The following is a 22599-nucleotide window of genomic DNA, read 5'->3' as shown; positions in this document are numbered from 1 at the left end:
TCCCACTTAAAAAGATGAGAGAGGGCTGTAATTTTCATCATAGGTACACTTCAACTATGACAGACAAAATGAGAAAAAAAAAATCCAGAAAATCACATTGTAGGATGTTTTATTAATTAATTTGCAAATTATGGTGGAAAATAAGTATTTGGTCAATAACAAAAGTTTATCTCAATACTTTGTTATATACCCTTTGTTGGCAATGACAGAGGTCAAATGTTTTCTGTAAGTCTTCACAAGGTTTTCACACACTGTTGCTGGTATTTTGGCCCATTCCTCCATGCAGATCTCCTCTAGAGCAGTGATGTTTGGGGCTGGGCAACACAGACTTTCAATTCCCTCCAAAGATTTTCTATGGGGTTGAGATCTGGAGACAGGCTAGGCCACTCCAGGACCTTGAAATGCTTCTTACGAAGCCACTCCTTTGTTGCCCGGGCGGTGTGTTTGGGATCATTGTCATGCTGAAAGACCCAGCCACATTTCATCTTCAATGCCCTTGCTGCTTGAAGGAGGTTTTCACTCAAAATCTCACGATACATGGCCCCATTAATTCTTTCCTTTACACGGATCAGTCGTCCTGGTCCCTTTGCAGAAAAACAACCCCAAAGCATGATGTTTCCACCCCCATGCTTCACAGTAGGTATGGTGTTCTTTGAATGCAACTCAGCATTCTTTGTCCTCCAAACACGACGAGTTGAGTTTTTACCAAAAAGTTATATTTTGGTTTCATCTACCATATGACATTCTCCCAATCTTCTTCTGGATCATCCAAATGCTCTCTAGCAAACTTCAGACGGGCCTGGACATGTACTGGCTTAAGCAGGGGGACACGTCTGGCACTGCAGGATTTGAGTCCCTGGCTGCGTTAGTGTGTTACTGATGGTAGGCTTTGTTACTTTGGTCCCAGATTTTTGCTCACCGTTCTTGTGATCATTTTGACCCCACGGGGTGAGATCTTGTGTGGAGCCCCAGATCGAGGGATATTATCAGTGGTCTTGTATGTCTTCCATTTCCTAATAATTGCTCCCACAGTTGATTTCTTCAAACCAAGCTGCTTACCTATTGCAGATTCAGTCTTCCCAGCCTGGTGCAGGTCTACAATTTTGTTTCTGGTGTCCTTTGACAGTTCATTGGTCTTGGCCACAGTGGAGTTTGGAGTGTGACTGTTTGAGGTTGTGGACAGGTGTCTTTTATACTGATAACAAGTTCAAACAGGTGCCATTAATACAGGTAACGAGTGGAGGACAGAGGAGCCTCTTAAAGAAGAAGTTACAGGTCTGTGAGAGCCAGAAATCTTGCTTGTTTGTAGGTGACCAAATACTTATTTTCCACCATAATTTGCAAATAAATTCATTAAAAATCCTACAATGTGATTTTCTGGATTTTTTTTCTTATTTTGTCTGTCATAGTTGAAGTGTACCTATGATGAAAATTACAGGCCTCTCTCATCTTTTTAAGTGGGAGAACTTGCACAATTGGTGGCTGACTAAATACTTTTTTGCCCCACTGTATATATGCCAGTTAGGCTCTACACCTGTTGTAAAGTGAATTATTGTGCTTAGTTTTAAGAAGTTATTTGTCCATTTTAGTTGTGATACAAACCTTATCAAAACATAGGCCTTAGGGACTGGGCTACATGAGGTGTGTGACTATGATTTGAAAAAGTTGCAAAAAAAGGCCTGCTCTGTTTCTTGCCTTACAGCACATAAGCTGGGCATCATTCACAAGTGATAATATAAATTTCATATATAATAAGTGATAGACAAATATTGCCACCCATCCAACTATTCTGGATTTAATCTTGTCTTTACATATACAGTGCCTTCGGAAAGTATTCAGACCCCTTGAATCTTTCCACATTTTGTTACGTTACAGCCTTATTCTAAAATAGATTAAATTATTTTTTTCCCTCGTCAATCTACACACAAGCCCCCATAATGACAAAGCAAAAACAGGTTATTAGAAAAATTTGCTAATTTATTACAAATAAAGAAACTTAAATATCACATAAGTATTCAGACCCTTTACTCTGTACTTTGTTGAATCACCTTTGGCAGCCTCAAGTTTTCTTGGGTATGATGCTACAAGCTTGTCACACCTGTATTTGGGGAGTTTCTCCCAATCTTCTCTGCAGATCCTATCATGCTCTGTCAGGTTGGATGGGGAGTGTCGCTTCACAGCTATTTTCAGGTCTCTCCAGAGATGTTCGATCGGGTTCAAGTCCGGGCTATGACTGGGCCACTCAAGGACATTCAGATACTTGTCCTGAAGCCACTCCTGCGTTGTCTTGGCTGTGTGCTTAGAGTTGTTGTCCTGTTGGAAGGTGAACCTTCACCCCATTCTGAGGTTCTGAGCGCTCTGGAGCAGGTTTTCATCAAGGATCTCTCTGATGCTATCACCACCATGCTTCACCGTAGGGATGGTGACAGGTTTCCTCCAGACGTGACACTTGGCATTCAGGCCAAAGAGTTCAATCTTGGTTTCATCAAACCAGAGAATCTTGTTTATCATGGTCTGAGAATCCTTTAGGTGCCTTTTGGCAAACTTCCTGTGTGCTGTCCTGTGCCTTTTACTGAGGAGTGGCTTTCATTTGGCCACTCTACCATAAAAGCCTGATTGGTGGAGTGCTGCAGAGATTTTTGTCCTTCTGGAAGGTTCTCCCTTCTCCACAGAGGAACTCTGGAGCTCTGTCAGAGTGACCATCGGGTTCTTGGTCACCTCCCTGACCAAGGTCCCAGCTCTAGGAAGGGTCTTGGTGGTTCTAAACGTGTTACATTTAAGAATGATGGAGGCCTCTGTGTTCTTTGGGGACCTTCAATGCTGCAGAACTTCTTTGGTACCCTTCCTCAGATCTGTGCCTCGACATAATCCTGTCTCAGAGCTCTACGGACAATTCCTTCCACCTTATTGCTTGGTTTTTGCTCTGACATGCATTGTCAACTGTGTGACCTATGGAGAGGAATGTGCCTTTCATTGTCATGTCCAATCAATTGGATTTACCACAGGTGGACTCCAAGTTGTAGAAACATCTCAAGGATGATCAATGGAAAAAGGATGCACCTGAGCTCAATTTCGAATCTCATTGCAAAGTGTCTGAATACTTAAGTATTTAAGGTGTCTGTTTTAAATATTTTATAAATTAGCAAAAAATGGTAAAAAAAACTGTTTTCGCTTTGTCATTATGGGGTATTGTAATGGTTTTCTTGAGGTGAAGGAGAGGCGGACCAAAACGCAGCATGGTGGTTATTCATGGTACTTTAATAAAGACACTATACATGAATAAACTAACAAAACAAGAAATGTGCAAAACTAAAACTGCCCTATCTGGTGCAAACACATAGACAGGAACAATCACCCACAAACACACAGTGAAACCCTGGCTACCTAAGTATAATTCTCAATCAGAGACAACTAATGACACCTGCCTTCCGATTGAGAACCATACTAGGCCGAAACATAGAAATACCCAAATCATAGAAAAACAAACATAGACTGCCCACCCCAACTCACGCCCTGACCATACTAAATAATGACAAAACAAAAGAAATAAAGGTCAGAACGTGACAGGTATTGTGTGTAGGTTCAGGATTTTTATTTTATTTTAACCATTTTCAAATAAGGCTTCAACGTAACAAAATGTGGAAAGGTCAAGGGGTCTGAATACTTTCCGAATGCACTGTACTAAATAATATATGTGTGAAATTTGTTTTGATTTAGAATTTACCATTATCATGCATCAGTCTCGAAACAGGGGAAGCGGGAAAAAAATACACGTAATCTATGCACTTAAATAGCGAATGGATTAATTTTCATGCCCGCCAGGTAGTCTATACTCCTTTTGTAAAGAGAAGCAATGTGCTTAATATTAGGAATGTATAGGAATAAATATAGTAGGCCTAGCCTATAGAAAGCTGAGGCCATCAGTAGAGGCTGTCAAACCTCTGTTTTCTCACACAATTGCATTTCCTATAGAAATGGTGCGCAACATAAGCTCATGGGCTCTCATGAAGTGTTTGATTAGATTTTTGATTACATTTGCATTGATGTCTGAGTGATTAGACGGACAATAGAGTGCTGAGTACCAGGCAGTTAGCAAGTTTGGTGGGCTACTAATGACCATCAGCAGCATCAGAGCTTGGAGATGTCTAGTTACCGTGACTAAACGGTCATGTCGAATTTGACTGTGGTCATGACTCGTGACCGCCGGTGTGGCAGTAATATGGTCACCATAACAGCCCTAGTCCACCCATATAGAGTATAGACACATGCATGCTTACAAACACACACACACACACACATTCACACACACTTTCTTCTAACGCTACACACAGGACCTTACTCTCCAACAATACACAGTTGTGTTTTAACAGATCCCACTTCCAATTAGAAGATAAGAAGCAGCTGCGTTGGCAAGTTTGTTTAAAAAAAAAAAATCTATTGCTTTGGTGCTATTTTCACAAGTATGTGGTGAATTGTCAAAACGTTTAGTATAAAACTCCAAACTGGTAACACATGTAATGCTGCAAGTCTTAAATTCAAAACCTTTTATGGTACATTGATTTTGTTCAGAGACATCTTTCACCACACAACCATTGATCCAAAATATAATTTAACTGTGAAATACCATGAGAACATTGATTTAATCACCAAAACACATCGTGACACCTTCTCAATTTAATTGTTTTAATCCAAAAGCAAAAAATGCTAGATATATGTTTCAAAATTGCCTTTTGAAATGACAGTACATTACACTGTTTTCATATTAGGCAATACACTTGCACTACACATGAAATTTGACAGAAAATCTCATTTCCATCATTTCTATCCCATGTGCGATCAAAGGTGTGATCATTGAAGACATCTTTCACATATTTTACAATCATTGATGCCAAAAAATAAATGTATTGATCAGATATAATTACAACAAAGGTTTACTGTAATCAAATTAAACAAATGAAATTAATAAAATACATTTCATGTTGAGCAGGTTCTAGTTTGCCTCAAGACTGTCTTGAGCATTTGGCCATAGGTTCCCATCGACATCGCAGTAAATGTCATCACTGTTCATGCACCTGGGGAAAAACCTTTAGGCAAGGCGATTCAAGCCTGATATACATTGCCTTTGGAAAGATTTCAGACCCCTTGACTTTTTCCACACTTTGTGACATGTTTTTTGAAATACTCAGCAATCTACACACAATACCCCATAATGACAAATCGAAAACAGGTTTTTAGAAGTTGTTGCAAATGTATTAAAAATGTAAAACAGAAATACCTTATTCAGACCCTTTGCTATGAGACTCGAAATTGAGCTCAGGTGCATCCTGTTTCCATTGATCATCCTTGAGATGTTTCTACAACTTGGAGTCCACCTGTGGCAACTTCAATTGATTGGACATGATTTGGAAAGGCACACATCTGTCTATATAAGGTCACACAGTTGACAGTGCATGTCAGAGCAAAAACTAAGTCATGAGGTTGAAGGAATTCTCCGTAGAGCTTCGAGACAGGATTGTGTTGAGGCACAGATCTGGGGAAGGGTACCAAAAAATGTCTGCAGCATTGGAGGGCCCCAAGAACACAGTGGCTTCCATTATTATTAAATGTAAGATGTTTGGAACCACCAAGACTCTTCGTAGAGTTGGGGCCTTGGTCAGGGAGGTGACCAAGAACCCAATGGTCACTCTGACAGAGCTACAGAGTTATCTGTGGAGATGGGAGAAACAAGATTCTCTGGACTGATGAAACCAAGATTGAACTCTTTGGCCTGACTGCCAAGTGTCACATCTAGTTGAAATCTGGAAACATCCCTAGGATGAAGCATGGTGGTGGCAGCATCATGCTGTCGGGATGTTTTTCAGCGAAAGGGTCTGGGAGACTAGTCAGGATCGAGGGAAAGATGAATGTGTACTTTTATGAAGCATCACAGCACAGTTGAAAAATATGGCAAATAGAAATCTAAAATGGATGGTGTTAAAGAGATAGATTGGAGGGGTTGAATGGAGCTGAAGGATGGGACTAAAAACAACAAGATAACAAATGTAAAATATATGGGGTCTGTAAAATGTATATAGGTTCAGAACTGTGAAATAGCAGTTACAAATATATGGCAAATAGAAATCAAACTGGATGGGCATCAGGAATAAAGGAAGGTCAAGGACTAAAAACAAACTAAATATAACTATTGTAAAATAGATTGTCTGTAGAATGTGTATAGTATGTATAATCTGGAAGTAGAAGCCTAAGTGTTATTGTTTATTCATTTACTTCAATTGGGGGAGGGGTGGTAGGGTTTGCGGGGAATAATAAAGGAAGGTATATTCTAAAAAAGTGTGGATGTGTATATATGTATATAAACTCAGCAAAAAAAGAAACATCCCTTTTTCAGGACCCTGTCTGTCAAAGATCATTTGTAAAAATCAAAATAACTTCACAGGTCTTCATTGTAAAGGGTTTAAACTTGCTTGTTCAATGAAGCACAAACAGTTAATGTATACATCAATGAGGTCGCTCTTGCTGCTGGTGAGTCTCTGATCCACCTCTACGCAGACGACACCATTCTGTATACTTCCGGCCCTTCTTTGGACACTGTGTTAACAACCCTCCAGGCAAGCTTCAATGCCATACAACTCTCCTTCCGTGGCCTCCAATTGCTCTTAAATACAAGTAAAACTAAATGCATGCTCTTCAACCGATCGCTACCTGCACCTACCCGCCTGTCCAACATCACTACTCTGGACGGCTCTGACTTAGAATACGTGGACAACTACAAATACTTAGGTGTCTGGTTAGACTGTAAACTCTCCTTCCAGACCCATATCAAACATCTCCAATCCAAAGTTAAATCTAGAATTGGCTTCCTATTTCGCAACAAAGCATCCTTCACTCATGCTGCCAAACATACCCTTGTAAAACTGACTGGCTTTATTTCTGATCAATTTGATGTTTTATTTTAATGGACAACATTTTCGGCTTTTCTTTCAAAAACAAGGACATTTCTAAGTGACCCCAAACTTTTGAACAGCAGTGTATGTAGGTATATGTATTCACCAAAAAAATGTGGACAATTACATTGATGTAAGCAACAATCTCTCCGCAATATTAAAGCTAATCCCCCCTCTAAAAAAAAAAAATTATAATAATAAAGTGAAATAAAACTAAAAAGATGAACGGGGCACAGTGGCCTCCATCATTCTTAAATGGAAGAAGTTTGGAACCGCCAAGCCTCTTCCTAGAGCTGGCCGCCCGGCCAAACTGAGCAATCGGGGGGAGAAGGGCCTTGGTCAGGGAGGTGACCAAGAACCCGATGGTCACTCTGACAGAGCTCCAGAGTTCCTCTGTGGAGATGGTTGTCCTACTGGAAGGTTCTCCCAACTCTGCAGCACTCCACCAATCAGGCCTTTATGGGTGGCCAGACTGAAGACACTTCAGTAAAAGGCACATGACAGCCCACTTGGAGTTTGCCAAACGGCACCTAAAGGACTCTCAGACCATGAGAAACAAGATTCTCTGGTCTGTTGAAACAAATATTGAACTCTTTGGCCTGATTGCCAAGCGTCTGAGTAAAGAGTCTGAATACTTACATAAATGTGATAATTCAATTTTATTTCATTTTATAATTTAGTAAAATATTTTTTTTTTAAACAGTTTTTACTTTGTCATTATGAGGTATTGTGCGTAGATTCATGAGAAAAAAATAACAAATTAATACATTTTAGAATAAGGTTGTTACAAAATGTGGAAAAATTCAAGGGGTCTGAATAGTTTCCAAAGACACAGTAGGTCTTGATTGATATCATTGCATACCTGATCCATGGCCTGAAGGAGGGTGGCACACTCATGGATTGTAATCATGTACTGTATTTTACAGTATTGTACTGTACTTATGTATTGTATTGGTAATGTATGGCTCAGTTAGTAAGCAACACCAGACTTGTTGGTTTGATTCCCACTGGGGTCACATGCAAAAATGTAGGGACTTAGGATATGTTGTCACTTAGGATACAAGCATCTGCTACATAAATGGCATATATTACGGCATTACAGTACTGTATGGACCAAAGCAGTGTGAACACCCCCCACCCCCCAACAAAAATACCCTAGTAACTTAATAGTGGATACATAATTTATGTATATGGGAATGCATTTTTTTACATACAGTACATTGTAGTGGATGCTGGTGGGAGGAGCTATAAGAGAACGGGCTCATTGTAATGGCTGACATGGAATAATGGACCAGAACCAAACATGTGGTTTCCATATGTTTGATAAGTTCCATTTATTCCATTCCAGCCATGACAATGAGCCTGTCCTCCTATAGCTCCTCCCACCAGTCTCCTCTGGTACATCTCTGATCTTGTCAATATCCCCTCAAAAAATGATTACCGTAAAGTAAAATCGTAATAGTATCATAATAGCACATTACAGTATATATCATACTTTACATGTTTATACTTACATACATATCCATTATTTAGTTCTCTAAATCTGTAGTAGACTAACCATTTTAAAATCTATAGGCTTACCAAACAGTAAGTGATTATCAACTAAGAGTAGTCGGATTAAGTAATAGTAAAATATATTTATTTTTTACCAGGTAAATTAATTGAAAACACATTCTCATTTACAGCAACAACCTGGGGAATAGTTACAGGGGAGATGAATGAGCCAATTGGAGGCTTGGGATGATGGTATGAAGGCCAGATTGGGAATTTAGCCAGGACACCAGAATTTAGCCAGTGACCACAGTGACTCAGGATACCCATTTAACATCCCAACCAGAAGACAGCACCCTACACAGGGCAATCACTGCCCTGGGGAATTGGGATATTATTTTAGACCAGAGGAAAGAGTGCCTCCTACTGGCCCTCCAACACCACATCCAGCAGCATCTGGTCTCCCATCCAGGGACCAACCCTGCTTCGCTTTAGAGGCAAGACAGCAGTGGGATGCAGGGTGTTATGCTGCTGGCATGAAATGACAATCATATCAAAAATAATGTGAGCATTGCATTGTGAAAAGCACTTACTTTATATGAACGTGAAACATGCATTTCTAGATTAAACATTGACTAAGTGTGGTGAAAAAGTGTCTGTATGATTTTGTGTGTTATACAGTTGAAGTCGGAAGTTTACATACACTTTAGGTTGGAGTCATTAAAACTCATTTTTCAACTACTCCACACATTTCTTGTTTACAAACTAACGTTTTGGCAAGTCGGTTAGGACATCTACTTTGTGCATGACACAAGTCATTTTTCCAACAATTGCTTACAGACAGATTATTTCACTTATAATTCACTGTATCACAAATCCAGTGGGTCAGAAGTTTACATACACTAAGTTGACTGTGCCTTTAAACAGGTTGGAAAATTCCAGAAAATGATGTCATGGCTTTAGAAGATTCGGAAAGGCTAATTGACATAATTTGAGTCAATTGGAGGTGTACCTGTGGATGTATTTCAAGGCCTACCTTCAAACTCAGTGCCTCTGCTTGACATCATGGGAAAATCAAAATAAATCAGCCAAGACCTCAGAAAAAAAAAATGGTAGACCTCCACAAGTCTGGTTCATCCTTGGGAGCAATTTCCAAACGCCTGAAGGTACCACGTTCATCTGTATAAACAATAGTACGCAAGTATAAACACCATGGGACCACGCAGCAGTCATACCGCTCAGGAAGGAGACGCGTTCTGTCTCCTAGAGATGAACGTACTTTGGTATGAAAAGTGCAAATCAATCCCAACAGCAAAGGACCTTGTGAAGATGCTGTAGGAAACAGGTACAAAAGTATCTACATCCACAGTAAAACGAGTCTGTAACGGTTTTCTAGTGGTGATGAAGGAGAGTCGGACCAAACTGCAGCGTGTCGATTGAGATTCATGTTTAATCAAACAAAGAAACACGAACACTACACAAAACAATAAACGTAATCGAAACCGAAACAGCCTATCTAGTGCAAACTAACCGAGAGTACACATAGGACACTAAGGACAATCACCCATGACAAACTCAAAGAATATGGCTGCCTAAATATGGTTCCCAATCAGAGACAACGATAAGCACCTGCCTCTGATTGAGAACCACTCCAGACAGCCATAGACTTTGCTAGATAACCCACTAAGCTACAATCCCAATACCACCACCAAAACCCCAAGACAAACACACCACAATTACAAAAACCCCATGCCACACCCTGGCCTGACCAAATATATAAAGATAAACACAAAATACTTTGACCAGGGCGTGACAGAGTCCTATATCGACATAACCTGAAAGGCCCCTCAGCAAGGAAGAAGCCACTGTTCCAAAACTGCCATAAAAAAATCCAGACTACGGTTTGCAACTGCACATGCGGACAAAGATCGTACTTTTTGGTGAAATGTCCTCTGGTCTGATGAAACAAAAATAGAACTGTTTGGCCATAATGACCATCGTTATGTTTGGAGAAAAAAGGGGGAGGCTTGCAAGCCGAAGAACACCATCCCAACCTGGGAGGCACGGGGTGGAGCATCATGTTGTGGGGGTGCTTTGCTGCAGGAGGGAGTGGTGCACTTCACAAAATAGATGGCATCATGAGGAGGGAAAATTAATGTGGATATATTGAAGCAACATCTCAAGACATCAATCAGGATGGTATAGCTTGGTCGCAAATGGGTCTTCCAAATGGACAATTACACCAAGCATACTTCCAAAGTTGCGGGAAAATTGCTTAAGGACAACAAAGTCAAGGTATTGGAGTGGCCATCACAAAGCCCTGACCTCAATCCCATAGAACATTTGTGGGCAGAACTGAAAAATCATGTGTGAGCAAGGAGGATTTACAATCCTGACTCAGTTACACCAGGTCTGTCAGGAGTGGGCCAAAATTCACACAACTTATTGTGGGAAGCTTGTGGAAGGCTACCTGAAACGTTTGACCCAAGTTAAACAATTTAAAGGCAATGCTACCAAATACTAATTGAGTGTATGTAAACTTCTGACCCACTGGGAATGTGATGAAAGAAATAAAAGCTGAAAGAAATCATTCTCTCTACTATTATTTCACATTCTTAAAATAAAGTGGTGATCCTAACTGACCTAAGACAGGGAATTCCTACTAGGATTAAATGTTAGGAATTGTGAAATACTGAGTTTAAATGTATTTGGCTAAGGTGTATGTAAACTTTCAACTTCAACTGTACTTAGTAAATTTATAATGTGCTTATGGTTTTGAAACAACTGCTGATCTGCTTGGTGATCTGTTTTGAGTTTTGTCCTAAGCTTTGTGAAAATGTAACACGTACTTATGAAAATTGCACCAAAGTGATAAAAAAACATTGAAGCAGGCTCCTGCTAACGTCTCTGCACGATACTGTACATTCATGCGTTTCACTGTTTATCATTTTGACGTCTGCACTTTACACGGCTACTTTCTTCTTCCAGAGGGTAGACATAAACACAGTGGGGAGTGCATGGGGAAATCTTGTTCACCCTAAAAGTGGATCTTTCACAGCCTAGTTGTACTATCTATTAGTGTAAGGCTACCACAACCACACCACCACCCACATCGCCCACATCCTACAGAAACCAAACCAGTGTCACAAATCTGAACACTTAACAGTATATATAGAAATAGCTTGTGAGCTGGGACACTAACCTACTGAACTGTACATCCATCCATAATTAACATAGCATGGTACTATGTGAACATTCTCTAAAAGGTTTTTGCAACGGAGAGGAGTGCTGAGCAAAGAGAGGACAATAAAGGCTAACTGCTACAGAGATGAGGATTCAAGAAATGTGAAAAATGTATAATCCATTATGGAACAATATCTCATAGTACACAGACTAAAGAATGTCAAAGAAGTAGATCAATAAAAGGATCATTTAATATAGACACAACGAGAATAGCAATGTGAGAAATACCTTTTGGCAAATTGGATCATTTCAAAGTCTACATGTGTTCATCATCTCAAACTCATAAAGTACACATATCAAATAATTGAATCAATCTATTCAACTGCCGTTAATTAAGACCCAATTTGTTTAAAAAAATAAAGTGAGAAATGTCTTGAATTTATACTGTGAAAATTTCCAAGTTGTCACGCCCTGACCTTAGTTATCTATGTTTTACGTATTATTTTGGTCAGGTCAGGGTGTGACGAGGGTGGGTATGTGTTTTTTGTCCTGTTTAGGGTTTTTGTAATTCTATGTTTTTTGTATGTCTAGGTAATGTAGGTCTATGGTGGCCTGAATTGGTTCCCAATCAGAGGCAGCTGTTTATCATTGTCTCTGATTGGGGATCCTATTTAGGTTGCCATTTCCATTTTGGTTTTGTGGGTTATTGTCTATGTGTAGTTGCCTGTAAGCACTTGTGGTATATAGCGGTTTGGTGCTTTGTTAGTTTGTTTAGTGTTTTTTCTTCATTAAAAGAAGAATGTATGCTTAACACACTGCGCCTTGGTCTCTTCAATACGACGAATGTGACACAAGTTTACATTACAGTACATTTGAAACAATAATGCATGCTGAAACACTTCAATGTGTCAGAACTATTGGTTTCTCCTGAAACGAGGAAAACCTCTCCACAGATGTATGTGATGTTTACATATTAAAAAAGAATACACTAAAAGCTTGAAATATGTTTGGACACACGTTTGGAAACGTTTGGACACACCTATTCATTCAAGGATTTTTATTTATTTTGACTATTTTCTACATTGTTGAATAATAGGGAAGACATCAAAACTATGAAATAACACATATAGAATCATGTAGTAACCAAAAAGGGTTATACAAATCAAAATATATTTTATATTTGAGACGCTTCAAAGTAGCCACCCTTTGTCTTGATGACAGCTATGCACACGCTTGGCATTCTCTCAACCAGCTTCATGAGGTAGTCACCTGGAATGCATTTAAATTATAATGTGTGCATGGTTAAAAGTTCATTTGTGGGATTTCTTTCCTTCTTAATGCATTTGAGCCAATCATTTGTGTTGTGACAAGGTTGGGGTGGTATACAGAAGATAGCCCTATTTGGTAAAAGACCAAGCCCATATTATGGTAAGAAATGCTCAAATAAGCAAAGAGGAATGACAGTCCATCATTACTTTAACATATGAAGGTTAGTCAATTCGGAAAATGTCAAGAACTCTGAGTTTCTTCAAGCGCAGTAGCAAAAACCATCAAGCGCTATGATGAAACTGGCTCTCATGAGGACCGCCAAAAGAAAGGAAGACCCAGAGTTACCTCTGCTGCAGAGGATAAATTCATTAGAGTTACAAGCCTCAGAAAATACAGCCCAAATAAATGCTTCACAGAGTTCAAGTAACAGACACATCTCAACATCAAATGTTCAGAGGAGACTGCGGGAATCAGGCCTTCATAGTCGAATGCTGCGACAAAACCACTACCAAAGGACACAAATAGAAGAAGAGACTTGCTTGTGCCAAGAAACATGATCAATGGACATTAGACCAGTGGAAATCCATATTTTGGTCTGATGAGTCCAAATTTGACATTTTTGGTTCCAACTGCCATGTCTTTGTGAGTTCCCACATATTTGAGGGAACTCCTTCAAAACTGTTGGAAAAGCATTGCAGGTGAAGTTGGTTGAGAGAATGCCAAGAGTGTGCAAAGTATATTTTTTATTTGTTTAACACTTTTTTGATTACTACATGATTCCATATGTGTTATTTCCTAGTTTTGATGTCTTCACGATTATTTTACAATGTAGAAAATAGTAAAAAATAAAGAAAAACCCTTGAATGAGTAGGTGTGTCCAAACTTTGGACTGGTACTGTAGATAGCAAATTGACCACTACAGTGAATGACTGGTATATTAAATAAAGTGTACAGATTCTGCCCAGTCAATTTGCCACCATCTGTTTGAAATCAATACGAATATCTTCTAATTCGGTTTATTCTCTTATGGAATAAGCCAGGAGGTGTGGATGTGGATGTGTGGATGTGGAGGTGTGGATGTGGATGTGTGGATGTGGATGGGCATTTAAACCACAGCCTCCGGCTCCGAAGGTCGCGTGTTCAACCCCAGTGCTAAGAACTCTTTTTTTCCCTTAATTTAACCACTCGGAATTAATGCCTAAACATATGTTTTGGTTTAACGTTTGATGACAGCTAAAATACGGTACCACATGGCGTAATTAAAATGTCAAGCCATGGCGTAATTCTGTGACAGCTAAAATACGGCAACACATGTTGTAATTAAAACGTCATGCCATGGCGTAATTCTGTTAATTCTGTTTTATTTGGAGATTGGGTTTCAGCTCCTCACATAGGCTACTGTTGTGTCACCACAGAGGTCTTTAACCAGCCCTACCCAGGGTACAGTATTTAGTCAGTTGGGTTCCTCAGCATGTCCTGTTGATTATGTGTGTCAGAGCACACAGTTCCCCAAGTCCTGATAAACAGGTTATAGTCACCATTGCTGAAGCTAAGATAATGACATAATGATCCAATCCCTCCACCTACAGTGCTCTTTCTCTTTGGTTGGGGTCACGAATATCATAGATATAATATAACTAGTGGATATAGGGAGGCTTAAATATCCTGACCTAGTGAGATATACATGGCGGAGGCTCAATCAAGCTACTTGTCTTGACTACTTTCTTATGTCATTCTCACTGGCACCAAAAAAAAAAGTGTTGATAGGGGACAGAATGCGGTCGTACAATAAAATAATTGGCATATACAGTACCAGTCAAAAGTTTGGCAAATAGAAATCGAAACTGGGTGGTGTTCAGAGATAGATGGGAATGGTTGAGTGGAGCTGAAGGACGTGAGATGTGCTGTGTCTGTAAAATATATATAGTGTGTATAGGCTAGAAGTGGAAGCCTAAGAGTAGCTGTCCATTAGTTTACTCCATTTTGGGGAGGGATGGTAGGGCTAGGGGAAAACAATAAAGGAAAATATATCAAAGAAATCTATACAGTTCATTTGGAAAGTATTCAAACACTACTTTTTCAGCATTTTGTTATGTTACAGCCTTATCTCAAATGTATTACATTGTTTTTTCCCCCCACATCAATCTACCCACAATACCCAACAAAGCATAAACAGAATTTTTAAATATTTTGCAAATGTATAAAAAATACAAACTGAAAATCACATTTACAGAAGTATTCAGCCCCTTTACTCAGTACTTTGTTGAAGCACCTTCGGCAGCGATTACAGCCTCAAGTCTTCTTGGGTATGACGCTACAAGCTTGACACACCTGTATTTGGAGAGTTTCTCCCATTTTTCTATGCAGATCCTCTCAAGCTCTGTAAGGTTGGATGGGGAGTATTGCTGCACAGTTATTTTCAGGTCTCTACAGATATGCTCGATCAGGTTCAAGTCCTGGCTAAAGCTGGGCCACTCAAGGACCTTTGAGAGATTTGTCCCGAAGCCACTCCTGCTTTGTCTTGGCTGTGTGCTTAAGGTCGTTGTCCTGTTAGATGAACCTTCGCCCCGTGTGAGGTCCTGAGCACTCTGGAGCAGGTTTTCATCAAGGATCTCTCTGTACTTTGCTCTGTCTATCTTTCCCTCGATCCTGACTAGTCTCAGACCCCAGTCCCTGCCGCTGAAAAAACATTCCACAGCATGATACTGCCTCCACCATGCTTCAATGTGCCAGGTTTCCTCCAGATGTGATGCTTGGCATTCAGGCCAAAGAGTTCAATCTTGGTTTCATTAGACTAGAGAATCTTGTTTCTCATGGTCTGAGAGTCCTTTAGGTGCCTTTTGGCAACTCCAAGTGGGCTGTCATGTGCGTTTTACTGAGGAGTGGCTTCTGTCTGGCCACTCTACCATACAGGCCTGATTAGTGGAGTGCTGCAGAGACGGTTGTCCTTCTGGAAGGTTCTTCCATCTCCACAGAGGAACTCTTGGAACTTTGTCAGAGTGACCATCGGGTTCTTAGTCACCTCCCTGACCAAAGCTCTTTCCCCCAATTACTCAGTTAGGCCGGGCAGCCAGCTCTAGGAAAAGTCTTGGTGGTTCCAAAACTTCTTCCATTTAAGAATGATGGAGGCCACTGTGTTCTTGGGTCCCCAAGTAATGTTTTGGTAATCTTCCCCAGATCTGTACCTCGACACAATCCTGTCTCGGAGCTCTACAGACAATTCCTTCAACCTCATGCCTTGGTTTTTGCTCTGGCATGCACTGGGACCTTATACAGACAGGTGTGTGCCTTTCCAAATCATGTCCAATCAATTGAATTTACCACAGGTGGACTCCAATCCGAGATGTTTAAACAACTTGGATTGGAGTCCATTGAAGGATGATCAATGGAAACAGGATGGGAAGGGGTCTGAATACTTTCCGAATGCACTGTATATTTACAAAAAACATATGGTGAATTGGAAATGATGCAGACAATTACATTGATGGGAGCCACAATCTATCTGCAATATTAAAACTGATCTACACCCCCCCACACCCCTAAAAAAAAGAATAGCAACGTAAAACATTAACAAGACACCTGATGGAGAAAGGCAACTTGGCAGGGTGCCAATGAACAGTGTGAAGTCATACACTGGCGAAAGTCCAGCTATTAATGAAAAGCAAAGCAAGTCCCAGTGGTAAGTCGGTTCCTGCCTGGCAGATCAACTAGTGTGGCGTGTAGGGACCAGGAGAAGGATTTAGGCCATGCCTTTGGCACATCCAATTACAAAGTAAAGATGAAGGCATGCAGTGCAGTGGGGAAAGTAGTTTTACTAAGACACATTAATAAACTATGATTCAGACATCGGGGCGTGAATAAATTATGACTCAAAACGCTTTTGTTTTTTATTAACGCAGGTTGTGGTCATTTCAATTCAAATTACATATTTATTAATGAGCCAAAAAACAATAATTTGCTAAATATTGAAATTCCTTGAAATGATCATCACAATTGGTGCTGTGAAGTGTAATAACATATTTAGCATCCTTTACATTATATTATAAACTGGGTGGTTCGAGCCCTGAATGCTGATTGGCAGAAAGCCGTGGTATATCAGACCGTAAACCACGGGTTTGACAAAACAGTTCTTTCTGCTGTTCTAATTACGTTGGTAACCATTTTAAAATTGCAATTAGGCACCTCGAGGGTTACGTAGCGTCGTGCATAAAAATAGCCCTTAGCAGTGGTATATTGGCCATATACCACACCCCCTCGGGCCTTATTGCTTAAATATATCATACTTAGGGGAGTGCCTTGAATAGTTCTCTTCATTGCAATATGACTCATCCATGTCTTTGAAAGCCACGCAGTAGTGTGACTTAATACAGAGAAATGGTCATCAACATTTTCCATGCACAAGCAGATCCGTTTCATGATAGTAGATCCAGTTTGTTAAACGTGAAACATGACAAGGTGTTCAATTTCGATCCACTTCTTATGGGGTGAGATCCGGATGCAAAGCATGTTAGACAACATACCATGATATTTTCCCTGATTCCCTCACAGCCCTATGAACCTTCTGCACTCAATGCAATAGTCTATTATTCAATTTGTATCCTATGGGATGCAAAGCTTGATATATCACAGCTTGCTATACCACAGTGTTTCCCAAACTCGGTCCTAGGGGCCCCTAGGGGTGCACATTTTCTGTATTATTTCTCTGTAGAGAACTATTCAAGGCACTCCCCAAAGTATGATATATTTAAGCAATCAACTAATCATCAACCTTTAATGATTTGAAATCAGCTGTGTAGTGCTAGGGCAAAAAACAATACGTGCATCCCTTGGGGTTCAGCGGACCGAGTTTGGGAAACAGTGCTATACCACATATCATGATGTTTTCCCAGACTCCCTGGACCTTCTGCAATCAATGCAATGGTCTATTATTCCTGCATAGGGTCAACAGTATGCCTGGTAACCATGGAAACTGCACCACACACAAAAAAGGTGCTATCTAGATACTAAAATGGTTCTTCGGCTGTCCCCATAGGAGAACCCTTTGAAGAACCCTTTTTGGTTCCACAGTGGTTCTACATGGAACCCAAAATAGTTCTACCTGGAATCAAAAAGGGTTCTACCTAGAACCAAAAAGGGTTATCCGATGGGGACAGCCGAGAACTCTTTTGGAGTGTACAGTGCAATGTGTAGAATGCATAAACCAACCAATCTCACAATCAACATTCAAAATGGCTGAGGATTATGCAGGTCTGTTGTAAAACGTTCTGAATGTATTTACATATTTTCTTAATCCTCAAGCAAATACTGTACGTCTCAATCTAAGCTATTTAGCCGGTTTGATGAATTTTCCACTTAAATCAAAGGATACTTTCACTTCAGGAACCTCTTTCCCAGTGTTTAGATTAAAATTACATTATTGTTTTGACACCGGCATTACCCACATTTGAAAACATCATCACGTTTTAGTCTCTGTTAATCCAAAGTTATTCCAACCAGACCACCAGGCCCATCCTCAGAGAAAACTGTGTCAAAGGTTCAGCAGCACAGAGTGAATGTGGGTGGTGGGTGTATAGTCCAACACAAGCAGGGGGAAATCATTAATCATTTTGAAAACACCTTATGTTTTGCAGGTAAACTTTTCACAAAAACATTTTATACTATTCCACACATGATTTGTATGTTTGTTGTTACATACTTTATGAAAGAGTCAAATATTATGGCAAAGATGGCTCTTCTTCTATACAAGCAGTTCCTATTTATTTTTTATTTAATTTATTTTATTTCACCTTTATTTAACCAGGTAGGCAAGTTGAGAACAAGTTCTCATTTACAATTGCGAGATGCACTCGATTGAAAGGTCAAATTTGGGACAGGTAAACAGACCACTTTGGGGGCCGTCAATTAAATACCCTTTTCACACCCTTCTAGTGCAGATCTGAAACACTATGCTTGCTTGCTTATTTTATTTTCACATGTTTTTTTCCAGCAGGGTTCCAGCAACTATGGTGAATGGGTAACAAGGACAGCACAGCACAGCTTGCTTTGGCTTGGCTTGGATTAGAAGTGTGAAAAGGGTCAAACTGTCCTGAGAGATTGTGGCTTACACCTGACCTAATGTAGTATGATGTTCCCCAGTGGTTGAATGGTTTAGATGATAAGCCATTGGAATGACTCTCTGGGGACTAGTGGAACAGGAGGACGTTTGAGAGGAATAGGCAATTGTTGGGCTGACAGATAAACCAACGCTAGCTATCATGAGGAGGATATAAACCACTATTATTACCTGTCTATTGAGTTTGTTCAAGAATCTACCAGGCTGTGATTGTAACAAGAATACAAAACTGAGTGTGTACAGCAGTATGTGTTCCAGGAGTGTTTGTCCTTTAGATCCATACAGAAATCTGTCTGGAAGACCACAGATAGTGTCACTCAGTCCCAGACAAAGGTCTACCACAGAGTCTACTACAGAGTACCCAGCTTCCTATTAGCTATCACGCCTCATTCCAATTGAACCTCAGCTTTAATCAGAGGAAATGTATTGTCTCAATAACAAATTACAACATAAAACACCACACTGATTCAACTCCTGATTTAGACTATTTTTTGTTTCTGCTCCAGCCCTATATAATAGAATCCCATGTATTTTATAGTGGTAGAGACAGAGCTGGCTGCAGTTCTAAAAGCAAAGCCACGGCTGGAGTCTATTTCTGGCTGTGTGGAGCTGACGCTGTTCAGAGATGAAATGACATAGCGCCAGTTCACTTGACACAGTGGACTAGCTGTGCTCTAATGAATCTGATTATGCACCCTCCTCCGCAGTTGGACTGGCCTCTCTCCTCCCTCCTCCTCAGGACTCAGTTGTCATCTATCCCCACTGCATGATGATGACGAACCACTGTCTGAAACAAACTGACCAGCCTACACTGACAGGCATTCGGCAGCCAGACCAAATGTTAAGCCTCCTCTATCTTTTACCCATGGTGATGACGTCAGAGTACTAGTCAGACTAAATGTTAGCCTAAACCTACTCTCCTTTGTACGCAATTGTGATGACATTAGAGAGAGTACAAGTCAGACGTGCTATATTTATAGATGTCAGATTTCCTTCAAGTTTATCTGAATGAAACATCTAAACAACTCATTTTCAGCAGTGGCAGTCTGTGGTAGGATGAAGAAACATATAAAAGAGCATATTTGTTGTGGGGGTAGAGTATGTACGTACATATGCTCTATCTTTTATATAGAAATGACATCTCTGTAATCCTGTTATAGTTCTGACACAGTGAGAGGGAGACTGTGATGCGGAGGATGCTTGGCACTTGACGATTGGTTCCACTATGTGATACTGTAGCCCTTGATGTTAAGACACATTGACACTGCTACTTTATCTACAAACTATATAAAACAAATGTTTAGGAATACGTAGTATATTTTTGGTCCTAACTCCATTGAAATACAGTATCTATCCCCCCCGCCCAGAGTGTGTGGCACAACGAAGTCTCTAAAAATTTCTCTAAATTAATTAACCCAGTGTTTACTACTGTTGCTGCCAAATAACAAGACATAAATGGGCATACTGATCCAGTGAAATTGATAAAGGGCTCAAAAGTGACCGAGGATGATAGTAGCCAAGCCTAACATATTTAAGGTCTTTCTTTCAATAATTGTGACATCTTGGTAGATGTACAAACTATAAAGAAAATGGCAGAAAATGGCAGTATGACAGAAGCCAGTTAAGTCAACAACGATATGAAGTATTTGTGTCTGGACCAATTTGGACCTTTAATCAGATTTAGTGCCTTTTTTGTCGCCTCTCAAACAAACACCAATCCAAGACTGGAAGAGGACCGTCTCAGACAATACATTCCAGTTACTGTACGACAAATATTGCTCCAATGCCTCTGAGAGAGAGAGAGAGAAAGTACATTTCTGAACAAAGATAAAGGCACTGTGACATACAGACGATGAGAGAAATGCACAAATCTAAATAGCCTACTTATTTTGTCCTGTCACAGTAAAAGGAGTGTAGGCTATTGTAGTGACAGTGCTTTGTCATACTTTCTTAAGTTCAACACAGAGGATAAGGTTCAAATGAAAATATAAGTTCTGCAAGTGGAACATGTAACATATGTAACAACATATAGCCAACTGTACCTATGATTCCAATAATATCAGCTTAGCTCCATGAAAAACATCAATAGTATTTAGTATTTAGGTCTTAAATATTTAGGTAACCGCAGGTAGCCTAGCAGTTAAGTGTTGGGCCAGTAACTGGAAAGTTGCTGGTTTAAATCCCTGAGCTGACTAGGTGAAGAAATCTGCAGATATATCTTTGAGCAAGGCACTTAACCCTAATTTCTCCTGTAAATTGGATAAGAGTGACTACTAAAATGTAAAATTAGGAGGGCAAAAACCTCCCGATACAGGCTTAGTTAAATAGATATATCTGCAGCACTGATGTTCTCTTCTCTCTTTGTCAGAATGATGATAAACGTCTATCTCTCTATTACACTGAACACTGCTGCGCACATTGAGCAACAGTATCCGTTTATTTAATACTAAATGTGTCATATGAATGGTAGGTTATTTGATATGTGCTAATGGCAGAAACTGTCGTTTAATTGAAAACACTACAATGACAATAGCTACATCTGCTACAACTTGTTTGAACTTAGATGATTCACGATATATTGACCGCATCATGCACTGCATTCCATCACCAGGAAATAATATAATACTGTATTAAGGAAAATAGGACTGCATTCATCAATAGGTTGATCTCGAATAGCACACATACTATTCACGACATGTGAAAGAGCAGTAAGTAGGGATTGCCTTTTGTCTTCATCAAGCGTCCTATGCAACTGATGTGGGCTGCTGTATCGGCGATAGAATGATGTTATTTCACATCTAGTGTGATGCAAGTCTTTCTGAGACAACTGTCATCTGGGTGGTTACAATGTAGCCTCATTGAAAACAATGGCTTTCGGTCAACAAACAATTGTCAAATAAGACAGATAATAGTAGGCTAATGATGTGGTTCGTTCCTCAGCATCAGTATTGGAAAAATGTACCAATCAACCACTCGCTATTGCTATGGAGGAAAACATGCAGCATGTAGGGAAAATATTGAAAGCTTACCTTCAGTCTTCTCAAGTCAGAATTCATGAGTGGAGTGACATTCGATAAATCCTAAATGAAACGATATTTTTTTATGAGAAATAATAAGAAAGAGCGACTGGTGGTGGCTGTATAGCTGGGTATCAAACCGCACGAGCCTCTGTTCCATGCACATGACAGCTCGCTCTGTTGCTGCAGCGTAGAGAGGACGAAAACCCACATTCTGGAAAAATGAGGATGCCAATAAGACCCGGCATGGAGAAGGACTAGGGAGAGGGAAACAAATTAAGCTGCTGCTCTGTTGCAATAGAGACGATTGCGTTAGGAATAGACTATAATTTTATAGAATAGAATATAGTTATATATTATAAATTAAAATATGTCATTATAAAATGTGCCTTTTCCTTCAGTGCATAACAAGAGACATAAAACAGACTTAATAACAATTTGTCTGTCATATTTTCAAACGTTATTTTTGAACTGGTAAAAAAATGGCATTTGAAGTCAGAGATATAAATACTTGTGCCAAAACAGGTTTATGTACAGCATACATATACACATAACAAATGCAATTGGGTACGGGCTATTAATA

General features: G+C 39.8%; 1 protein-coding gene across 4 annotated transcripts in view; it reads right to left on the bottom strand.

The window, feature by feature from the left end:
• LOC112260496 (disks large-associated protein 1) overlaps positions 1-22226 on the bottom strand; it is a 112596-nt gene extending 90370 nt beyond the window's left edge. For all 4 annotated transcript variants that reach the window (XM_024435648.2, XM_024435650.2, XM_024435649.2 and 1 more), the window contains exon 1: positions 22029-22226. The gene's annotated coding sequence lies outside the window, so the exon portion shown is untranslated. The remainder of the gene's footprint in view (positions 1-22028) is intronic.
• Positions 22227-22599: the final 373 nt, after the last annotated feature.

This window comes from Oncorhynchus tshawytscha, linkage group LG10 (genome assembly GCF_018296145.1).
Source record: "Oncorhynchus tshawytscha isolate Ot180627B linkage group LG10, Otsh_v2.0, whole genome shotgun sequence".
Taxonomy (NCBI): Eukaryota; Metazoa; Chordata; class Actinopteri; order Salmoniformes; family Salmonidae; genus Oncorhynchus; species Oncorhynchus tshawytscha.
The sequence above is the reverse complement of the archived record's forward strand: the minus strand, read 5'-3'. Positions and strand labels throughout refer to the sequence as shown.